Below are 14,261 nucleotides of genomic sequence, written 5' to 3'. Positions count from 1 at the left end.
TCCTGCACCTATTGGCTATTGTCTACATGTCCATGGGCCACCCATGCAGAAGCAGGACTTCAGTAGTCATGCAAGACCTGCTCCAGGGTGACAGACATGGGGCAGGTAGGGATCCTTTATGTAAAAAAAACCTTGAAGTGAATCTTCCTTGAACCCCAACCAACTTCTCTTGATTTTCACCACACTGCAATCAACTACTATCCTGATCCACCTCGCAGCTAAACGAGACTCTGATCCTACACCCAATTCACCGATTGTCTCTCCGTGCACTGATCTGATCCACAAGCTTCCAATTCCACCAGCACCATCCTCCCCATCTCGATTGCTACCTGACTTAACTCCATCATCCCTTTGCCCACCCTATTCCATCCCCCCATCTCTGCCCCCTTCCCTGTACCCAAACACCTAAGAATTATGAAGTGGTAAAAGTGCTTTGGAATTCTGCTGTAGACATTTGTTGCAATGCATTTGATTGTTGGCCCGGTGTCCAATGTTGGGCAGGTCTGGTGTGAAACTCATGGAAGTTCAACTCTAATTGCAAGATGCAAACCTAAACAAGGTTCTGATAAGCACAAAGAACAAGTTAGGACAGAAAGTCATGTACTATAATGTATAGACCACAATTACTTATGAGATCATTATCCCAGTGTTTACGGTTGCATTAGCCAAATAGCCAGCTGCACTTCTAACCTTTGGCTGGTAACAATTTTTCTTTCCATGTTAATTGAAGTACTTACTCAATTGACAAATCACAGGAGATGTCACTGTGGGTGATATACGATAGCAAAATGTGAGTTAGATAAATCCTTTCCTATATAAAGCAGCTAAACAGTAAAGGTCATTAATCCAATTTAAGTCGATGTCAGAGTTGGTCTGGAAACTGTATGTGCCCAGTTATAGTCAAGCTTACGGCAGGTGAATCTCTTCCTGCAGCGAATAAAAGATTGAAGTGATTTGCACGAAGAGGTCCCAGCAAGAGCAAATGGGAATGCCCAAGTTCTTTTATCATATCATATCATATCATATATATACAGCCGGAAACAGGCCTTTTCGGCCCTCCAAGTCCGTGCCGCCCAGTGATCCCCGTACATTAACACTATCCTACACCCACTAGGGACAATTTTTTACATTTACCCAGCCAATTAACCTACATACCTGTACGTCTTTGGAGTGTGGGAGGAAACCGAAGATCTCGGAGAAAACCCACGCAGGTCACGGGGAGAACGTACAAACTCCTTACAGTGCAGCACCCGTAGTCAGGATCGAACCTGAGTCTCCGGCGCTGCATTCGCTGTAAAGCAGCAACTCTACCACTGCGCTACCGTTATATGTAGTGTTGATGATTTGTCAAACATTTACAATCGGAAGACAAAACCTGTCCACCAGGCCCATTTATAAACATTACTCAGTCCCAAAACATTATGCATGTTCTCACCCTTTTCCCAATGATTAAACTGTTGCTTCCATAGCATCTAGATCATCAACCCAAGCACAGATTCTCAATTTCCAGAGACTTGCTCAGGGTCACTATTGTGCAATGGGGCAGTTTGAAAGAAGTATATATTGCAGATGCTTAGTTTAACGCCCACTCCCTAGTACATTTTAGTGCCCTACGAATGGCCCATGTCCGTGGACCACCTATGCAGTGCAACTTAACTAATGAGGATGGAGTAACCATGATGTAGGCTCAACAGTTTCTCAATTTTCCTGGATTAGTTTGACTCCAGTGGAAAGCTGATTGGAGATAAATCACAGTACCAAGATACCGAGGAAAGTGTTAAGAGTGACGACACAGCCTTGCTTGGTGCTCGCTTTCACTGCAAATTGGGTCTGTTGTAGCCCCTTGGTTAAAATCATAACCTGCATGATATCAGGCCGACAGGCTTAATTCCACTCCTATCTGTTATGATCTTATGATCATATAGCACATGATCATACATCAGAGATGAAATTCTGAGGGTAGCCAAATTTGAGAGGAATTTATCACAGATCCTCTCAAAAGTCAGAAGCTCCATCAGATTCCAAAGATCTTTTAGATATCTATATCTATGTGTGGTGTGGAAGAGGTAATATTACAGTATCCTTCAGGACAGACACACATCCATTAAGATATGCACCTGTAATTGGACTGCCAGTGTGAATCTTTCACACCCACTGAGAAATCCACACATACTAATCATGATACTAGCAGGGAATACACAAATTCAACATGAGCTTGGCAGGAAATAAAAGCCAACAACCAACATTGTTCCCTATCAGTATATTTTTCAGGAGCTTGTAGGGCAATCACTGTTTTTTTTAATTGAGCATTTTAAATTCCTGGCCCCGTGTTAAAATTGCATATCAGCTTCTAATGTGACAGCCAATCTATGCTGCGACATGAAAGAGGTATTGTGTGTGTGGAGTGGAATATTTTGTTCCTTTGGTTAAGTTAACTATCACTTTTGAAGGCAACAGGCACCTCCAAATCCACAAGATAGCAGGAACGGTTCATATTTCTATTCATTATGAACCAACTCAAAAACTGCCAAATTCAGATCACATGAGATTGATAGTTGTTGCTACCCTTCGGCAAGCATGGACACACACTGAAGAGAGGAAGGCAGAAGATTAAATTTGGGGCATACCCCTCCTTAGAGATCCCCAGGATTGATTTCTATGTATTTTTCCCTAATCATTTTTCCTCTACTGCACCATATCCTTTCTTCTAGAGGATATAATGCATTGAATACATTGAAAATCCAGGGTCAGAAACTGTAGCTCTACAAATATGCAAAATTAGCAAACATCATAGCCAGAAAATGTAGGTAATAGCAAATTCCTACACGCAGAGCTGATAGAAAGAAGGTTCTTGTTTCAGTTCTGACTCTCCATCGGAAGTGAAAATGCCGACATAATGGGACCATCAGAGGCAAACATGTATTTCCATTGTGAATACAGAATACAAACCTGATATCGCACTCTGTATAGTCACTCACCGATTTACTGCGTATAGCCCAGCTTTTTTTAAACTGCCATGTTTCATATTTGCATTTTGTCTTTTAACTCATATTTGCAGATTAATATAACAGAAAGGTGTACGTAAATTCCTATCTAGAAATGGCGTACAATGTGGAAAAACCTGTTACCTCGGTAGCAGTAAGTGGAAGAAAAATAAAGCACAGCAGATTTCATGGACATTTGGGCCAGCTGTGGTTATCTAGTGTAATCATTTTCAGAACATTTCCAGCAATTGTAACAATATGCTGTTGGTTAGTGTCGAAAGCTAGCATGGTACTGTACTGGCATCTATGCTAAATGTTCCTAAAATTATTATTAATAATGCATGACCCAACAGTGACAACCATGAATAAAATGAAGGTGACAGTAAAAACAGAAGCTTAAGCTGCCAAACAGAAGCCATTAGGCTTCCTCATTTTCTTTTAATTTAGTCTGGAAAGATTTAGCTTTTTTGACAGAGTCTGCACTGCCATTCTTTTTGGCTGCTTCATTAAAAGAAAGGTGATTTAATGAGCTTCTAAACCCATATTAAACAATAATCTTAAATTATTTAAACTTCAAAATGGCACTCTGAGTTACACGTAACATTTTAATTACTACTTAATTACAAATGAGTATTTTAATTACTTTTGTTCTTTAGTTTTGTCACACAACAGTTTCCTAACCCCTACTTTTTCACCTTTGGTAATTAGTTTTTTCTGTCACAAAGTTCCCTCTGAAGTTGGCAGCTTGATTGACTCAAATATTTACTGATCTGTACTTGTGTAATTAGTTTTAAATAGCAGCCCCTGGTACTAACATGTGCTATTGCGAAAAGAGTTAAGGGGGGAGATTTGATAAACTAGAATCGACCAGAATATTTGAAACAGGCACCTTCTGGGTGGAGAAACAAACAAAACAATTAAGTTTCTTCTGACTACTGAATATTTTATACTGTAGGCTACTTATTCTGTAAAATTAAAATGCACACATTTTTATTTCATAATAGAAAAATTACCACATCATCTATTTTATTCCTTCTCTTCAACCAGGGGCACAGATATATTTTATCCATACAACTGGGAGTGGTGAAAGGCCAAGTCTGCAATCTCCATGGCTACAATTAATGATGCACATTGCATGACAACCAGGAAAGTGTGCTCAAGAGGTTCAAGTAACCCCTGCACCCTGCCATTGTCTTTTGGCATTTCGACCAACAAAATAAGCTTTCGGAGTGATCCCATGTAGTAAACCTGAAAAGTCGTAGCTTGCACATTCAGGCCTCCAAGTTAGGCAACCAAAATCCATAGAGCCTGAGGTTCTCTGGTGTATTTCTGTACCTACAGAAGTAGCGGTACTATTTCTCCGCTTAAAAATCGAATAAACCTACATTGGTTCAATATCTGTTGAAAAGCAGAACTGCCTAGTGTGTTTTAGCTTGGTTTCTACAAAATCTGATTATTTCTGTCATTTAACACATTAAACTTCAGCAACAGATATACCCATCCGTTCAATCAACTTGGCTCAAGTCAATTAGCAAGTCAGGAGAGATCTTTCATTTAGGTTACAGCATATATTTAGTAGTCAAGGGCTGAGAACATCCTGGAAATTTAAGAATAAGGGGTAGGCCATTTAGAACGGAGATGAGGAAAAACTTTTTCAGTCAGAGAGTTGTAAATCTGTGGAATTCACTGCCTCAGAAGGCAGTGGAGGCCAAGTCTCTGAATGCATTCAAGAGAGAACTAGATAGAGCTCTTAAGGATAGCGGAGTCAGGGGCTATGGGGAGAAAACTGGAACGGGGTACTGATTGAGAATGATCAGCCATGATCACATTGAATGGTGATGCTGGCTCAAAGGGCCGAATGGCCTACTCCTGCACCTATTGTCTATTGTCTATTAAATATTGTTATATCTTTGATGGTTTCAGCAGTGACTGCAGAAATTTTAATTCTTACACTCAATAGCTTAGAAATTCTACTAGATAGTGCATATGTCATATTCATCCTCATTGATCTGAAGCTGAAAATCAATGAAATGCTTCAATGTTTAAGGTGTATTTATATCACTATCCTCCATGTATGTGATGCACACTGGTACTGAGGCTGGTAAATGGGCTCATACCAGTGATGATGATAGCTGCACAAAACATATCTGATTGAAGTGTACAAAAGTGATTAAGAAACTGCATAAAACATCAATGCAAAAATGGAGGAATGGAAGCTTGCTCCACATTACATTGTAGGGGTAGTCCATACCTAAACTGCAATCTTAACTTTTGGACCAGAGCTCTCTAAATATTAGAGGTAAGCTTGATTTCCTTTTCTTGGAGGGCAGGGTAGATTTGGCCTGACTATTCTTATGCTTACTCTAGGTGTCACTAGAGAAGTGTCTCTCAGATGTCCGATTGGCCAGAGATCTGGAATGCTCAATCCTGCTTATAATCCATAATTCTTGGTTTTGGAGTTCCACCAAGGGTTTCTAGCATAAGAGGCAGTTCCTCTTCTAAAACTCCGGGCTTGTAAGAAATTACATTTTAAAGTATATATGACCAAAGACCCTGATGTCCAATGTTTTCATGTAAGATTCCTAGCATAAGGTGCGCATCAAAAAATCCCTTCCCCTTGCCTCCATAGTCACTTGATATGTGTTCCCTTGCAGTTTTCCCATGTTTTTGAACTTCCAATCTAATGCAGCTCTCCAGTACCACAGGTAGAATTAACATGATCTTATGTACAGAAGATCGTAACAATTGTGAAATGAGGGTCCCGACCCGAAATGTCACTCATCCATGTTCTCCAGAGATGTTGCCTGACCTACTGAGTTACTCCAGCACTTTGTGCCTTTTTTTTCATAAAACGGCCATTTATAGTTCTTTGTTTCTGCAAATAAGAAGACTGTTGGGTCTTCTTCAAAATAGCTCTTACATTTATGACCATCATCAAGATGGAAATAAACTTATTGTGTATTAGTTACTCTACACAAACCCCTGTTGGGCTATCTTCCAATGGTTAAAACTTCTTAGAATAGGCAATTCATTAAAAAAAATACCAGAAAGGGATTTCAAATGTTTGCATTGAATTACAAAAACTGATTAATTGACAACTCTGTAAGTTTATTTATTCACCTATTCTAAAAATTAAAAAAAATCCACATTTCCTTCTCTTAGCTATTAACATTCATCTTTAATTCAAACAGGAGACAAGGGATACATCAAAGTGTCTGATCCCTATTGGTAGCAAGTTGAGATGTTTAAGTACATGGGTCATACTAACTGGTGAAAGATAGCCTGGGCAGAACACTAGGCTTTCTTTTATATACATCTGGGCTGTCTTCCTCCTCAGCTGGAAGTGGCTCCCCTAGTGTTATTGAATTTGTCTGTATCCTGGTACCTCACACTCTCAGCATTTGGGTCAGCAACAGGGAGTACCTGCATCATCAATCATGCAAGACCAAAAACACTGACGCAAATTCGACGAAAACTCAACACCGAGTCTAAGCGGAGATTATATGCAAGGTTGGTTGGCTGTATAAAGATGCATCTCTATTAAACGCAACGTAAAAATGTAACCCATTGGTTCCACGCCGCTGGCACACAAAACACTCAATTTGCATAGAGTGCAACACAAAGTGATGTCTGGGCGCCACGGTGTGAGTACATGTCCTCCAACAAATAAAATTACGACAGCTCCGATTTTAATGTACAATTTCTGAAAGTAGTAAGGAAGTGTGAGTGAGATACCACATGCTTTGCACAATCACACTGCTGAGGGAACCTAGAAGGAGTGATTGTAATCTTTTTTTTTCTCATGTTCTGAACCAGAATAATTATACTCAGCCTCTTCTGAATTGAGGAAAGGGTATTATGTTCAAGCAGCCTGTATTATATTCGTGAGGACATAATTGTATTGGTTGTCTTAGTGACACAACAATTGAAGAGCACAGTGGGTGTATATCTTTTACTGGAAAAATATCTTTCAAGGATTCCTGATGATAAGATTTACACAAGACTCTTGTATAATTTGTCAGAAAAATATTAAAAATGTGTAAGTATATGTTGCTCAATAAATATGTTTCATTCACTTTAATGTAACTACATAACTCATAATTCCCCTGTATCTTTCATTCCTTGTACGATTTACAGGTTTTTAAAATATGCTTACAAAGGCAATTTTACAAGATGGAATTCAGTGTTTAGTTTAGCTTAGTTGAGAGATACAGCACAGAAACAGGCCCTTTGGCCCACCGTGTCCACACTGGCCAGCGGTCCCCATACACAACCACTAACGTACACAGTAGGGCCAATTTACAGAAGCCAATTAACCAACAAACCTGTACTTTAGAGTGTGGGAGGAAACCAGAGCACCTAGCGAAAACCCACGTGGTCACGGGAAGAACAACCACATTTCGTAGAGACAGCACCCGCAGTCAGGATCAAACCCGGGTCTCTGGTGCTTTAAAGCAGCAACTCTACCGCTGTGCCATCATGCCGCCCCAGTGGTATGAGCTCTTTATGTTTCAGTTCCATGGAGTTAACTGTTGTCCCACCCAAAGCAAAGGAATGTCAATACTGGTGGACAGATGCCAATATCGATGGCATATTATGATTGCAATTAGCTACGAATGAAACATAGAAACATAGAAAATAGGTGCAGGAGGAGGACATTTGGCCCTTCGAGCCAGCACCGTCATTCATTATGATCATGGCTGATCATCCACAATCAGTAACCTGTGCCTGCCTTCTCCCCATATCCCTTGATTCCACTAGCCCCTAGAGCTATATCTAACTCTCTTTTAAATTCATACAGTGAATTGGCCTCCACTGGCTTCTGTGGCAGAGAATTCCACAAATTCATAACTCTCTGGGTGAAAAAGTTTCTTCTCACCTCAGTTTTAAATGTCCTCCCTTTTATTCTTAGACTGTGTCCCCTGGTTCTGGACTCCCCCAACATTGGGTACATTTTTCCTGCATCTAGCTTGTCTGGTGAAACAGTACCCAGGAAGGGAAGTAGAATTGACAGATATGTGGGTTGGAGGAGGTGGGATGCATGCAAATCTTTGGGACCGAAAGAAGGAGCACAATTTGGGAGTCTAAGGTATTGTTGTAGAACTAAATGTACCAATACACCTCCAGAAGCTCAGAAACATTTCAAGGAATACTCATCTCAGTCTACATCTTTTCTTCTGCCATATATTACAGCAGACCTTGATCAGCTGGGCAAGTGGTCTGAGGAATGGCTAATGGAGTTTAATGCAGATAAGTGCAAGGAATTGCATTTTGAGAAGTCAAACAAGGCCAGGAACAATGGTATACCTTGCGGTGTATTGTGGAATTGAGGGGGAAGGGAGAGGGTGGGTTGGGGTGGATGGGGGGGTCTGTGAATAAAGGTACATAGTTTCCTGAAAGTGGTGCCCGAGATAGATAGAGTGATAAAGAAGGCTTTTGATACATTGGGTCTCATCCTGAAGAGTAATGTATATAACTCGGGACGTTATGTTACAACTGTACAAGATGTTGTTGGGGCCGCATTTTGAGTATCATGTTCTGTTTTGCTCTCCGTACTTTAGGAAGGTTGTCATTAAGCTGGAAAGCAGTTTCTGTCTTGTTTGACTCAATGACTCAATTTAACCAGTGCACCGGATGCCTCAATAACACTGCAATGCAATTTAAATTAGGATACTGCACCTCTGAAGTCAGGTAAATCAAAGGAAACGCCTTGACTACCGGACGTAGCCATAGTAAGTCATACATATGAGCCCACTGACATCATGGGTTTTATCCTCTGTCTGCAGAGGATCCCCTGGCTGAGGGAAGGATAATTTACATTTAGCAATAGTTTGGCAAGACATCCAGCTTTTCCATTCTTCAGCTCTGAAATTAGTGTCCGGCTTTGAGGGGTGATCTGTTTTTTTCCACAATGTGCTTCTTAATAAAAGAGAAGTGGTATATGAAATAAATTGTGGCCTTTAGATTACACTTTTTAATGGGATCAGAAGGAAAATTCATCCCCTCACCATTTCAGAGGACACGATAACCTTGTCAAGGAAACATTTTATGCTGATGTAACATCCATTGGATGTAATCTTTGAGCTGACCTAGTTACCTGGTTATCTGTTTCTATATTCAAATATATTCTATATTCAAAAAATATTTTTAATGTTTATTGGCTAATGTGCAACTACTAAATTCCTGCATCGTGCTTAAAGTTTAATTTGTGGATGTGATCTATGCTCGCCGAGTACTACATGATAGAACTGGGGAATGATATGCTTTGCAGATATTTTATTTCCAAATGCACTGGCATCAGGAAATCAAAGATTAAATGCAGTGTAGATACCCGTTTCCTCTGTTTGAGGCAATAATATGCCTTCACCCCTACTGCTTCTATACAATGACATTTCTCTATCCTTCCCGGGACGACAATGTCAATTCAATCCAGGTGTGGTGAATATTTTAGCCACTTGAATCTGAGTTAATGTTTATCAAACAGTATATTTAACAGTGCAGCAATTGGCATGAAGGTAACTTTAAAATTATCCCTTTACAATGCATTTCTGTATTATGAATATAGTTCTCGTTACTGTATTCAGCAGTGCATGGTATATTCACTGTGCCAACTAGGTGCCTTGTTCCAGCATCCTGTTATCATTTCTGCACGATTTTGCATCAAAATATTTGAGCACTCGTATGTGGAAATGCTAAACTTAGATACCAACAATAGATTGGACATAAATTGACATCGTTGGGCAAATAGGATTAATGTGTTCGGCTTCAATTTTTAAAAAAAAGAATATAAATTTGGAAGCAATACCCAAGGGTTTTGATGTAGTTTTATCACACAAAGTCACCGCTGTCACTGTGGAGACACATTGAAACAATGCCACTGATTTTGTGCTGACGTCTGGTGTATGAACTGAAAGAGGACAGATGCGAATGGAAAAGTGCGAAGAATCACATTCACTTCAGGTCATCCCAATTAGAACCAAGTGCAATCTCAATGGAACAGTTTTCCTCCTCACATTTATCAATGAGTAGGAACAGATTTCCTGAGTGTAGTTAATCAATGGCACAGAGAGAGGTTTTTGCCCAGACTGCAGCAATAGAGTGAATCTGAGATGAATTATCTCTTGCAATTTAATCTCCTGATCATAGGTCACCATTTACACCTGTCTCTACCATAGTTAGCAATTCTAAATCACCAAAGTACTTAAAACTACAGATAATCATAATAAAAAATGAGCAGAGTAATTGTTTTGAAAAATACTATGCAGTAAATTCTTTATTTACTCCAAATCAGTTGGAGCCGGGTAAATCGGGAATCTCTTAGAATTAATGATTGATCTGGAAATGTCCTCCGAGACAGAGATACATTACAAGTGCATGGCTTAAACCTGTGATACTCTTGGCCCCTTATTTTGGATTTTCACCCCAGCTCATTCTATCAGTTAAGGTCTTAAAGGCCCTGACAGGGATTTTCCCAGTGGTGGTTTTGCAAGCAATCTATTCCTCCACTGAATATTTGGCTAGACATGTGCAGCAGGGAGGCCCCACATCCAATGGCATCATTGGGCCTCTTGCAAGAGTGCCAACTCCCTTGTCTAGAAAACAAAGATGGAAACACTTGGACACTGTCCCGATATCCTATTCTTGGAACATCCTCCAAATGACCTCAAACCAAAAATCAATGCAAAATACACAAATAGTGCATCAATCAAATGGATGAGTCATTAAGCACAGGTGCTCTTAAAATATCAGATGTATTTCAGCTAGTTTGACTCCCAATTTTGCATGGAGCCCAACCTCTAAAGGAAATGTACTTGCTTCAGTCTACAGGTAGAGGACATAGTCATACAGTATGGAAACAGATCCTTCATCCCAACTTATCCATACAGACCAATATGCCCCATCTACACTAGTTCCACCTGCCCATGCTAGGCACATATCCATGTAAACCTTTAAATCTTTCTTGTCCGTGTATCTGTCCAAGTGTCTTTTAAATGTTGTTATAGTACCTGCCTTAACTACCTCCCCTGGCAGCTCGTTCCTTATACCCATCACCGTCTGTGTGAAAAAGTTGTCCCACAGGTATTTAGAAATATAAGAAGAAACCACCTTTCACACCTTGATGTCACCTCTGATGTTGGTGAAGAATCATTGAAAATTACAACAATGAAACTTCTCTTTCTCGTAAAATGGCAGAGAAATTAAATAATTACTCCACGTCTGCCTTTGGAGAAGAACACACAAAAACATCTGAGTGAACCAGGGGAATAGCCAGAAGAAGAAATGAAGGAATTAGTATCAATCAAAAATATACTCAAGAAGTTGGGCAGTTTTAAAGTGGATAAATGCCTAAAATCCTAGTTCCAGAGTTTGTTGAGATAGTGTCCTCTTTGAAATGTTTATGGATTCTGAAATTGTTCCTGTGGATTAGAACTGTGATCCATCTTTTCAGTAAAAGAGAGAGAAAACACATGAAACTACTGACCTGTTACCCAACAGAAATGCTGTAATCAATAATGAAGATCTTAATAAATAACAAGATTGTGCAGAGTCAACATCGGGTAGTGAAATTAAAATCATGTTCTTTGAGGAGGTATTAAGCAGAATAGATAAGGGGCAAGCCAATAGATGTGGTGCACTTGGATTTTCAAAAGGTATTTGATAAGGACCTGCACAGGAGGTTGGTCATCAAGGCGCACATGGAACTTGGGGTAGATGCTGACAAACATTGTGTATTGGTTATCAGATGCAGAGCAAAGACTGGGAATAAATAGGAGCTCAACCGAATGAGGTACCACAGGAACCAGTACCTGAACCCATCTTTCATAATCTGATGATGATACTAAACTAGGTGGAAGCGTGCGTATTGAGGCGGATGTAAATATATGGACAAACTGAATGTGGTTAAGAACATGGGAGATGGAATATGTGAGGACAAATCTGGCATTATTTCCTTGTTGCATATAACACAATAATGGAATGCATGTTAATTGTTGAGAGTTGGATAATGTTGATGTTCAAAGGGACTTTGGTGTGCTTACACCTTGCTGAAGACCAATGTGCAGAAACAGCAATAGGCTAAGTGAGAAAATGGTACATCAGCCTTAATTACAAAAGGATTTAAATAAAGGAGGAAGGAAATGTTATTGTATTTGCACAGGATCTAGTCTAGTCTAGGCTAGTTTAGTTTAGAAAAACAGAATGGAAACAGGCTCTTCAGCCCACCGAGTCCATGCCGACCAGTGATCCCCGCACACTCACACTATCCTACACACTAGGGACAATTTACAATTGAACCTAGGCAATTAACCTACAAACCTGTACATCTTTGGAATGTGGAAGGAAACCGGAGCACCTGGAGAAAACCCACCCTGGTCACAAAAATATAAGTGAGAGAAATCAGCAAGAATTACTGACACTACTTAATTATAACTGGATTGCATTAATAATAAGTGTCAGTTACATCTTAACTGGATTCATTTGAAGTTGTTTGATCTAAGGTTTGCCTCCATATACTACCTGGAAAGAAGTGATTAATGCAATGAGTTTTATTGATTGTTTATTTGATTCCTATTGACTTAATTTTGTGATATATTATGTTAACAGCATTGATAATAGCAATCAGGGTGACCACTTTGGAGGAGATACATAGATTGGCAGGGTAAGTTTAACTAGCGTTCTATGGTCACAATGGGAAGATCACTGAAGATACAGTTTAATGAAGTTGCTCCAACATCTATTCAGTTTCACAGTGGACATGCTGCTTTTAACATATGTAAATATGTTTCCTTAAAAAGAACCGAAAGAAGGCGTTGTGAGTGGTCACATCTGCCATTACTCACAATTGCACGTCACGTTGATTTTTGAGAGATCATGATTCCCTCTTCAATGATCACAAGAATGCTCCATCAAAGGTCCGAAATTATAGGCTGTGCTGTTCGATTTCAGAGATCGACAAGAACCTCAATTCTCAATAACTGTCTGGAGGGAACATGCCCATGGTGCATGAAATATTCCGTTTATGCAATCATTGCACAACACATGGTGAATGCATTGAGAAAATGCTCCCTTTAGAGGAAGCAGCCAAACAGATGAATGATTTTTTTTCTTTATTAAATTGAGCATACCGTGTGGTAGCTTACTGTGTCTCAAATCCTGTTGATACCAAATATTATTGCACAGTGTCATTGTCACAGGCCTCCTATACTTAACTTACCAGTGCATAAGCTCAGCAGTCCAAGTTACTCATTGAATATTTCCTGCCAAACCATTTTCTGTATTGAACTAACAAAATATTGTGGCATGCCTGTCTCAAATGCACTGGAATGAAAATGAACTCTGCAGATTTTAGCTGAAGCATTTTATCCAATTACCACACTGCCCTGAGCCACATTCAGTTTGCTTTGCACAAAATTATACAGCCTGAATTCTTGTTTATCATTTTTACAACCGCATTACTTTGTTCCATAGTGTCTCCGCTCAAACAACCTTAACACATCCTTAATAATGCATTACAAGAAACATTTCTCAGCACTTCATGTTCTGTACAAAAAGCTGCTGTTCCCACCACTTAAAAAGCATTCACCGTATCAGGCAGAAGGTTAAACTGACACGTTAGCCTCTCCAGAATGGCTGTGATCAATTAACTCTTGAAGTGCGAAGGATATGCTGCTGTTCTCTAGGTTTCTGTTAAATAGCTTGCTTTTGTCTTAGTATTAAATGATGTTTTGCCACATAATGAGCTGCATTATTTTCATTTGGAGATTACGTTTCATCATTTGATATAAGATGCTGTCATGTCAAGTAGATTGAGGCCAGCTGCATTCTGTGCAGTGGAAGGAGTGGAACCATTTATACTCCGGCTTTTTCTTCATGCAATTGTGTAAATCCCATGTTAAGACTTTACAGTTGGAGGCTTATCAAGATGAATGATGAGAGAGTGTGTAAAAACTGCACAAAAGGAAAAGACCAAAGAAAGATAACAATTTACAGTTCTGAAACATAACTACCAAATGAGAAAAATACAGATAAGCGGAAGGACAGTTGGCATCCTGGAAAATGAATAAAAGACAAACAGAAATATTGGCAGATGAGAGATGTAAAATCTATTGGAAAATCCATCCTTTAAATTTATATAGTAGTCAGAGGCACTAAAATTATGGATGCAGGGGAACAAAATAAATGGTAATTTCTGTGAAACATATTTATAACAAATTTTGAAAACAGAAGACAGTAAAATAATTCAATTTTTTAAACAAATGTAGTCATGGTGCTAATAAT

General features: G+C 39.4%; 1 protein-coding gene across 2 annotated transcripts in view; it reads right to left on the bottom strand.

Annotated features, from left to right (window-relative positions):
• The window catches only part of tshz2 (teashirt zinc finger homeobox 2), a 404,252-nt gene that overhangs the window by 224,590 nt on the left and 165,401 nt on the right, over nt 1–14,261 (bottom strand). The window contains exon 1 of one of the 2 annotated variants that reach the window (XM_078418985.1): nt 12,824–12,916. The exons of the other annotated variant lie outside the window; for it this stretch is intronic. The gene's annotated coding sequence lies outside the window, so the exon portion shown is untranslated. Of the gene's footprint in view, nt 1–12,823; nt 12,917–14,261 lie in introns of those variants that run through there. 2 annotated transcript variants of the gene reach the window in all.

The sequence above is a fragment of the Rhinoraja longicauda genome, chromosome 22 (assembly GCF_053455715.1).
Source record: "Rhinoraja longicauda isolate Sanriku21f chromosome 22, sRhiLon1.1, whole genome shotgun sequence".
NCBI lineage: Eukaryota > Metazoa > Chordata > Chondrichthyes > Rajiformes > Arhynchobatidae > Rhinoraja > Rhinoraja longicauda.
This window is presented reverse-complemented; position numbering and strand designations above follow the sequence as displayed.